Below are 10,217 nucleotides of genomic sequence, written 5' to 3'. Positions count from 1 at the left end.
AGGCTCTCCCTTTGGATTAGTGCTTTAGTCGCTTGATGATGATGTCTGTAGATGGAGGTGGAAAAGAGGTGGAGCATGGCAAACGTCTCTCCGTTTTATCATGTTCTTTCTTCCCTCTTGGCTTTGCCTCCCACTTCAGGGTCAGGTGAACATTACCTCATCATAGTCTCAAACTGACCAAGGGAAGGGGGGTGACTCACTCAAGAGTCCAACAGATCCATTGTTGCTGCCTAGGCTAGTGTCCTTTGTTCCTGTGAGGCTGGGCTGGGTTTGTCTCATACATACCCTTATGGGCTGTGAACTGCCCCTCTGTTCCTGGAGAGTTTTGCATGGGCTTGTTTTAAGCCATGAGGACACATTTTCAACCTCATAACTATATACATGAAATTACAACCTATAACATTACTATAACTAACAACAATGCTCAGTGCATTTTGAGCCTTCTGAAGACACCCGACATGACAAACTTTGCATTGGATACCACACAATCATAAGGATTGTGTGGTATAAGGATGAACATAGGACTGCAGGGTGTTCCCCTAAGATACAGAGTGTCACAACTACTATCTGCACTCTACAGGTGTACATCTTCACTAGGAAAATGTGTGTTTTTCTGTGCCAGTGCAGCTCTAAGCAGGGCTCAATAGCATGGCGGAAAAAACAACTGCATGCTGCCTACATGGCAGCTTCCACCTTTAGTAGTACCACTGGAGCTGTATCAGTGCAAAAAAATGTTTACAAATGCTCCTAGTGGAGCCTCTGCTAGAATCTCCATCCATGATTTCAGTCTCCTCTTACTTTGACTACTGCAAGTGGCTTCTCCATGTCATCTCTCCTGACTTCAGCAAACACAGAATGCCTCTGTTCCCATGATAGTGATAAGTTCTAAAAGCATATATATTCTAAACACATTCTCAAATGGCTCACTTATCTCCCACATTTTTTTTCTGGCTCTAGTCCAAACTTGCCCTCTTCACTTTTAAAATCTTCCCTGTACTTGGACTTTCAGGGAATGGATGGATATCCCAATTTTTGAACACAGGTATTTAATATTCCAATGTTCTATCACTTAAATTAATAGTGTTTGGAGTCATAATTTTAGCTTCAGATTTTCAAATTTGAAACAGGAAAATATAGCAAATGTGCATTGTGGACTATGATAGGCAGGAGTGTGGAGCAGCAGCAGCAGCATTACAAAACTAGTCTAAATGGAGCAAAGGACTTTCTGTGTTTTTATTATGAATGTTAGACAGGATGATCCAAGCATTACATGCCCCACTGATCCCATAGACTTACCACCCTGGGAATATATATCAAAATGAGAAGAGATTTCCTTCTCCTAATATTGCAGTCAGACATGGGGTGAGATGGCTTGGTTCTACCTCTGTTTTTCTGATCCACTCCTTCTTTGTGGCAAAACAGCAAAGAAGAAAAAAATGGGGGTCTTTTGAATATTTTTTTAGTATGGAAATTTGACAACAGTGAAATTAGAACAAACTACTTCCAGCCCCTCCCAAAATGATGTCTGCAATACTATTCCCATTGAAATCTCTATCACCCACCAGTATCTGGACATAACTGTATTTAATGTGTAATAGCTCCACCTCCTCATGTACAAATATGATTGCTTGTACTGAACCACACATAATCTAGAACAGGATCAGTAGGCAAATATTGTCCATTCTCTAGTGCAGTGTCTCAGGGGAAGGTTGCTTGTACCAGTGTATCCATTTTCTGTGAGCTGAAACACATACAATCTCAGGAAAACCTTTTTTTGTTCCACAGATGTAACATACAAATACCATAAAAGTGCTCTCTTCTTTACATATGGAAGTCTCAAGATTCATGAGCTATATGAAAAAGTCCTTTTTCATATAATTTTCACATAAATGACATACATATAACATATGTATAGACTCACATGTATAAAACACATGGTCTTACCATAGTGGATACTATGTATTTTGGCTGATGAGATGGGGAAGGAAAGCTGATTTAGAGTTTTGGCTTGCATTGAAGCATGTGATGAAGTTTCAATTTAGGCAGTACAAACTGTAGCAACACACTGAGAACTTTAGAAAAAGAAATACATGCACTGTGAACCAAACGCTAGTCAAATTGACCAGGCAAAGTTGCTAATCACTGCTATGATTAAGTATTATTGCTACTTATCCTCACAGCTAAAAATACTGACATTCTAAAAATCAGAGAAAGTTTATCCATTCCTACTTTTACTTGACATTCAAGTCCTGATTTCAAAGATGGGCAAGTTTACATTGTTCATTCCTAATTTGTGCTTGCAAATGCCATATATGCATATACAAACTGACTGTTTGCACAATCAAATGTCCTATTATGCATCTAGCTATTTGCCTGAATACCTGATTTGAATGCACAGTCGTATGGTATTTGCATGAATAGAGTAAGCACATACAATTTTATACAATACCAATCTTTGAAAATCATGCCCTGGATGTTGATAATAATTTATTTATTACTAGAGTGCAATGCCTTGTTAAGTACTAAACACACAAACATCCTTTATTTCTACTTTGAGCCATACCACTGGTTTCTTGACTCTTTTGCATTGAAAAAAAGGGGAAAGGATTGGGCTACAAGCAAGGATTTCTGCAAAATAACTGTGTCACATAGGCCACATGCATATTGTTCAACTCTCCTCCATTAAGAAGAACATTGCTCATTTCAGATCCAACCACTGTTGTCTGGATTAAAGTATTTCTATGAGATTTGCAAGTCTCCCTCTAACTCCATTTTGGCACATGCCATTTCAGTATCTGGCAGCTGTATCATTTTAGATTGTTGTTGGGAAACATGGAGCTTCCTGAGTAGGATAAATATTCATGCTAATCAGAAAAATTATTTGATTCACTCATCTCCATTCTTCTCTTCTTTATGTACTCTCCACTCCTCTAACATCAGTCTCCTCTTAGTTCCTTCATTCATGGGTGACATGCAATGGAAGCTTGGGGAAGCTAACCCTCCCCAAACCTTGCACTGCCAGCGTGGGAGCATTGGCGGATTACCACACGGCCCCATGAGGCCTAGGCCCAGGGACCCCAGACAATTTGGGGACCCTGAAAAAATCTCCACCTGCCATGGCCCCAGGTTGGGGGCTGAAATGGAAGCACAGAGCTTTTCCAGTTTTGGGGCTGCAGTAGGGGGAGGGTAGAAAGGAACAAGTAGGGATGGAGCCTCGGGGGGAAGAGGCAGAGTGGGGGTGGGGCTGTGGGTGGGGCCTCATCTAGAAGAGATGGACCAGGGGACTAGCTTCCCCAAGAGGAAGCTGCACCCTGCTGCACATGCCATCATTCATTTATTGGAATAGGCTTCCAAGGGAAGTTGTAGAATCTCCATCATTGGAGGTTTGTAAAAACAGGTTGGACAAACACCTGTAAAGTATAGTCTAAGTTTACTTGCTCCTGCTTCAATGCAGAAGACTTGACTTGACTTGATGAACTTCCAGCCCTACAATTTCTATGATTCTATTATATGATGCTTGCCACATTCCTTCATCTTCAGTTACTTTCCATCTTTCTCATCTGAAACATTGCCTCTGTCTTTTAATTCCTCTATCTCTCCATTACTCATAATGTTATTTGGTAAAACATTTTATCTTAGTTTATATGATAGACAGTATACACATCCTCCCTGATTGAACTAACCTCTTTATCCCTAGCCTGATTCTTGCTTGCATATTTATACCTGCCTCTGGAAATTTCCATTACATGCATCCGACAAAGTGGGTATTCACCCATGAAAGCTAAAGCTCCAATATATCTGTTAGTATATAAGGTACCACAGGACTCTTTGCTGCTTTTACAGATCCAGACTAACACGGCTATCCCTCTGAATATATTGTTCTTATTTGTTTCTCATTATGATACAATGCCAACAATGTGCAAGGCACTTTATAGACAAATAATGAAGACAAAAAAACAGATCCCAACCCAAAAGAGTTTACAATCTAGATGGACAACCCAGAGAAGGACAGGAAATGAGAAATAAATCAAAATAAAGTGGCTGAGCAGTAAAATTTAATTCTCATCTTGTTAGTTGCACATTTTTTCTTCAGAAGTTGAAAAAAATCTACCAAGTATTTTGCTTTTCAGTAGGATTTTGTGAACAAGACTCTGTGAAGGAGACTTTTATAGGCCTTTTCAAATAAATGTTATTTTAAGAATGGAACCAGGAGGAAAATAAAGTTGTTTTGACATTGTCTGATTGGGAAGTTACATAGATTTCTGTAACATAAAAAGCAAGTTTTGCCTAGTAAACCATCAGATCATAGCTGTAGGCATTAACCCTATTGATATTAGAAATAATATGCCAGCCAGATCTCTGCATTTCTAGAAAGCCTCCATATCCTGTAACGCTGGAAGAATTAAAATATTCTCTTATTATTGAGTAGAAGATTTCTTTTGTTCACAGAAACTTGTTGTTTTCGGTTATGCCAACCGGTGTTATGCCAACTCTTTCTACATAATGCAAGGCCACAGGGCTTTTGAAGGTAGAAAATCTGCCAGAAAAAGGTTGAAACAATTCAAAGGTAATTGTGACTCCAGGTTCACTAAAGGGATTATAATAACTTGTATTGCCCCCGAAAATGGACAGTGTTGGTTGGAGTATGACTTTGGCCAAGACACCTCCAGAGTATTTTGATTTCAGATAGTTTTTGTGATGGGTTGACCCCCTCCCCTCCATCCCCCAGGGGTGCCACCTGATATACTGGGGTACCACTGAGCCCGCCTGTTCCACCAGGCTGGGCTCACTCACCCTGTCCTGCTGAGCCAGGCCTTCATGCCTCCTCCAGCACACACACATACATAGGTGGGGACATACCCAGCTGCAGAAGGACACAGACACTGAAATCATCTCTGCATGGGAAGACTCAGCTCAGGAGTTGCCAAGCACTCAAATGCATACCCCCTCTGGGGTGCAAAATTGTCTTGTCTTGTGCTGCACATAAATCTGTACAGTGTAAGCTCATGAAAATCACCTCCTCCTTCAATGTGGAGGAAGATATGCACAGCTTTTTGCCCACCCCTCTCCGTTATGAATTGCACAAACTGGGTTTTAGAATAGACGAGACAAGTTTATTAACTTCAAAGGATACATAAGTGATTACAAAGGATAGCAAACAGATCACAGCAGATTACTGAGCAAATAAAACAAACATGCAAACTAAATACATTAAAGAAACTGCTTACAAGTGGTAGTTTCTCACCCTAAATGTTGTTTTAGGCATTTCTTTCACAGGCCAGATACCTTTTCCGGCCCGGGCTCAGCTCTTCTCCCACCGCTCAGTCCTTGTTTCTTAGATCTTCTCAGCAGTCATCCTGGATGGGGATTCAGTGAAGAAAGAGCCCTGATTAACTCACTTTCCTTCCTTAAATAGGGTTTACATATGGCGGGAATCCTTTGTTTCCCAGTTTGTGGAAAAATACTAGCAGGCCAAAATGGGGTCCAGTACCAGGCGACATGATCACATGACCCTGCAGTGTCAAAGCAGCATCCCAGGAAGTTTCTCAGGAAGGTGGAAGATTAGCATCTTTCAAAGTCCTATTGTCCTTCCTAATGGCCCACTGAGAAACCAGACCGATTGCATTTTGTCTGGAATGCATTCCCCAGGTGCAAACACTTTTGTAATTGATACATAGTCCATATTCCTAACTTCAGATATAGAAATGATACAGGCATACAAATAGGATAATCATATTCAGTAAATCATAACCTTTCCAAAGATACCTCAAATGACCCATCTTGCATAGAACACATCTTAGTTATGTCATATTCATATTATAACAATATTTCTGTGAAGAATATGGGACATAGTGTCACAGTCTCAACGACAAGGCTCCTGATGAGGCTCCATAAAGAAGGCTTCCCTCGCGTAAAATCCCCAGGAGAGGCTGGTGGTGCCACTGCCACCTGCCCTCCTGAAGAGGGCATAGCAGCCACTGTTGGAGCCAAGAGGTGAAATTTGCACTCTCAGTTCCAGCAGTATGTGATGCCCATGAAAGGGTTCACTTAAAAATGGCAATGGTAAATTTTAGAAGCTGCTAAAAACAGTGTAATTTCTTTGGGGTATAATCAACCAAATAGTTTGTTATGATGATATAGTATAGTGTATTTCATTGGTTGAGTGTGTATCCTACTGAGAAGTTTTGGGGATGAAATATCTGTGGCAATTCAAAGAAATTTCTGGCTCACACTGTTCATTTCTATGAAACATTTTATTTTTCTAACTTGCCTTAGGACTCTTAGTTACTATTGTTCCAAGTACAACAGTTGTATTGTACTACTATTATGGAAACATATTTTGTAGCTCACAGAATGCCTGTAGATAGTTCACTTCACAATACATTAAAATAAAATTAAAGTTAAAATATATATTTCCCAGTGCAGATACACTTTATATTAGTAAATTACATATCTTAACCATACTGTGGAATCCTCTGATAGAGACAATGAGCCTGGACATCCACCTTCCTCTGAAGTCTATGGAAAAACTCCCATTGACTTCAGTGGGATTTGGACGGAGGCCTAAGAAAGGTGTAGTGATCGTAACATAAAATAGCCTTGTTAGTCTGTTTCAGAATTAAAAGGATATTAAACAATTACACACTTTAATTTTGTTTAATTTTTCAAAGATAATTGTAACATATCAATATAAGTACATTTTGATATTGGTATGTGGTCTTGTTGACAGACTAACAATGATATCTTTTCCATAGATTTGTATGTGTTCCAGTTTGACATCTTCCTGACATTGCCGATTTGTTCAAAGACTTGCATCTGAGACACGCCATCAGGCATGTTCATTATTTTTTAAAAAGTTCTGTCAGACGTAATATGAATAGAAACATTTCCATGGTTTGTGTTTGAAATCCATTGAAAACTGAGGGTGGAGGGTTTGCTGGGTTTTTAAAGGATTTAAATATTTCCCATAGGTGTTGGAAACATAAACATTGGAGCAAATGCTTGTGTAGGAGAAACAGAAGTGTTATTAACAATTGGAGTCTCACTGTCCATGCTAAGTGAAATTCAAAATGTAAACAAATAGCAAGAAGCGAGTTTATAATTTACACACACACACACACACACATACACACAAAATCCCATACAACCCAGGCTGTCATTCCCCCTACTCTGGATTCACCCGTGTTTCATATCTAAGTGACTATTTTAGTATTATAAGCTGTTTGGGACTGATACTATCTGTATATTTGCATACTGAACAATGCCAAGCACATTATCTGCAATAAACAACTAAATAATTACAGCATAAATGATGAGAAATAACTTAGATCTTAATGTTTCTCAGTTTTAGTAATCTAAAATGGGTAATACAGATAAATAGTAGTTTACATTTATGATCATGGACTTCAGTAGGGTCAGGGATTTCACCCAATGGGTCTGATTCTCCACTGCCTTGCACTTTTGTGCAGTTCTTTATGTGGCAAAGTGGGTGTAAAATGCTACTATTCTTATTTTGCGGCATGTTACACTCCCTTTGCACAAATGTCTACAGAAGGGGTACAGCAGTGAAGAATCATATCCGTGCTTTTTAGCCTGCATTTGCAGTGGACTGGATTCGATAACCCAGAAGGTCCCTTTCAGTCCTGTATCATATTTTCCTATGTAATCTGACAGTGTCATTTATTAACATGAACAAAGGTTGAAAGATAAAAATCTGAAATGCAGTAGAAAACCATATTTGAACAGTGATTTTGAAATCTGGAACACCTGGGGTTTTTTTTAGGTGCTAACTGGAATGTGAATTTTCAAGAATGAAATATTAAAATTTCATCAGTGTCTAGTGAGACATTGAGGAGCAGCCCAATTTGAAATAATTGATTATATGCTCAAGATAGTGGGCTTTGTGCCTATATGCATACTCTATTTCAAGGCAACATTTTTATAGTATATCCAAAGCTAGGTTAAGAATTTAAGGCCAAAAGTCTTTCCCAAGTGACTGATTTGATATTCTGTTGATTTGAAATCTGTGGATTATAGCTATTTTGAAGTAATTTATTTGTAATGAATCTGTATTATGCAACAACAGCATGGCATCACTTGTAAACTTGATTCCTAGCCTACATGGTGGCTGCTTGGCTGTCTTGAGGCCAATCTTAATTCTGTGATTATGTTAGCATATTTTGAATATGAGGCTGCATTCATTTAAATGACTGGGTTAAATCACTCTGAACTCCCTTCTAAGGACATAGGTTAAAATCTTCAAAAGCACCGATGTCACTTAGGCTTAAAGTCCCATTTTCAAAAGTAACTTGGATACTTAAAGTCTAAGTGCCCAAATCATTTCTGAAAGTGGGACTTAGGTTCCTAATTCACTAAGATATTTTGAAAATTTTATCCATAAATATATTTGTCCAATTTCTAATGCAAGTATTGATGACCCAGGTTTAGAAAAGTGATAGAGCTGAAATCAAAAGGCTTTTGGGCACTAGTCATATGCCTATTCCATCTTTAACTTTTTTCATATTGTAGAAATTACAGTAAATCAAATTTGTGATGATTTAGGGCCTTCTCAATTTGAAATTGATGAGAAGTTTGAAATTGATGGGATTGTGCATTTGATTAATTGTTCTGATTCAGGTGGACTTCACCATAATACTTTTTTTTATTCTTTATCAGCTGTATTTGATATGTTCACTCAGTGGGTCATATTGTGATGGTTCGTGGCCTGATCCAAAACCCACTGCAATCAATAGGAAATCTCCCATTTACTTCAGTTGGTTTCGGTTTTGGCTCTTAACTACAGTCTGGTTTCCATGAACAGCTACTCTAGCTTTGATTTTATGTTGCAAAATCACATCCACTTCAAGTCCATGGAGCCTTTTAAATTGGGGATCACTCAAATGAGCACTGGAATGTTCTCCAGAGCTGAGTCTCAGGTCTCTCTCATACCTCAATTTTTTATTTTTACCTTTCATAAAGAATAGTTGTTATGTGAATTAAATCCAGATTTACTCTTTTTACTGTAGGCCAACTGTCCTTATCTTCTTCCCCCTTGTCTTGGGGTAGGGGCCTGTTTTTGTCCCCTGTTCTCCTCCTGCCCTAAGGCCTCTGGTTCTCCCAGTCCCATAAAGTAGCCTCTAGATTCCTCCTGTTCCTTCAACACAGGTTCCCAGGCCTGTCCACCTTCTAGGACTGAGCTTGGGCTGTTTTTCCGCACTTCAAGCTTAGTTCTACCTTTTCCTTTTTGTCCCCCCTCTCTCCTGGGGCAGTTCTATTTTCCTTTTGGCTTGTATCATTGTCTTGGGTCCTTCTTCCTCGTTCCTCATTTTCCCCTTCATTACCTCTATGGGGCGCCGGCCACCTGCTTTCTTTCTGTAGGGGAGGGACTCCAATCTGTCTCCACTATGATTGGGTGGGGTAGCCTCTTCCCTACTCCCACCTGCTTCCATCTAAAATTTCTCCTTTACTTCTGGGGTACTTCCGCCACTGGGCAGTTTCGCTCCCCAGAATGCATTCTAACTCTACAGTCTCCTCTGGAGAGCCTCCAGTGGGGCTTCACTAAAAACCCCCGGATCAATGAACATCCTGAAGCCGTGTCCATGATCACCATTTGGCATCTCCTTCCCACCTTTATATTGATGGTAGGTGTTTTCCTTTTTATCCTGCCTTGGAAAGTCCCAGAATTGAAACTCACATTGGAAACAATGTGGGAAACTCATTGAAGTCACAGTGAAAAGAATGCAGACTCATCTGTTACACCTCAGCACTCTGTCACAGTAGAATAGGGCATTTGTGACATAACAAAAGTAAAGTGTGTTAAAAGTATTTATGAACTTCAGAGAACTATTGGGTGGATCTTTGCCTTTCTATACAATATCTCTGTGACAACATAATCCCTGTATCATTTCTTTGGCTCTGGTCCTGCTCTCAGTGACAACTATAGCATAACTTTCATAAAATTAAATTATATACATTAGGACCCGTTATGCAGAACACATTTGGAATAAAAATATATTTGTTGGTTATGATTATGGCTTGATGTTTAGCTCTACTGTAGATGTACCATCTTAACTGGATAATTGTTCAAGTGGAATATTTAATGATTGGGTGTTCTTCAAATATTTTGGGTGACAGCTGGTCCAATGTAGTAGAGTATTTATATTAATAATTTTTCTAAGTAGGGTGATATAAGAGACTTTGAACTGGGTATAATTTTA

Source organism: Dermochelys coriacea, chromosome 5, assembly GCF_009764565.3.
Source record: "Dermochelys coriacea isolate rDerCor1 chromosome 5, rDerCor1.pri.v4, whole genome shotgun sequence".
Classification (NCBI taxonomy): Eukaryota; Metazoa; Chordata; order Testudines; family Dermochelyidae; genus Dermochelys; species Dermochelys coriacea.
This window is presented reverse-complemented; position numbering follows the sequence as displayed.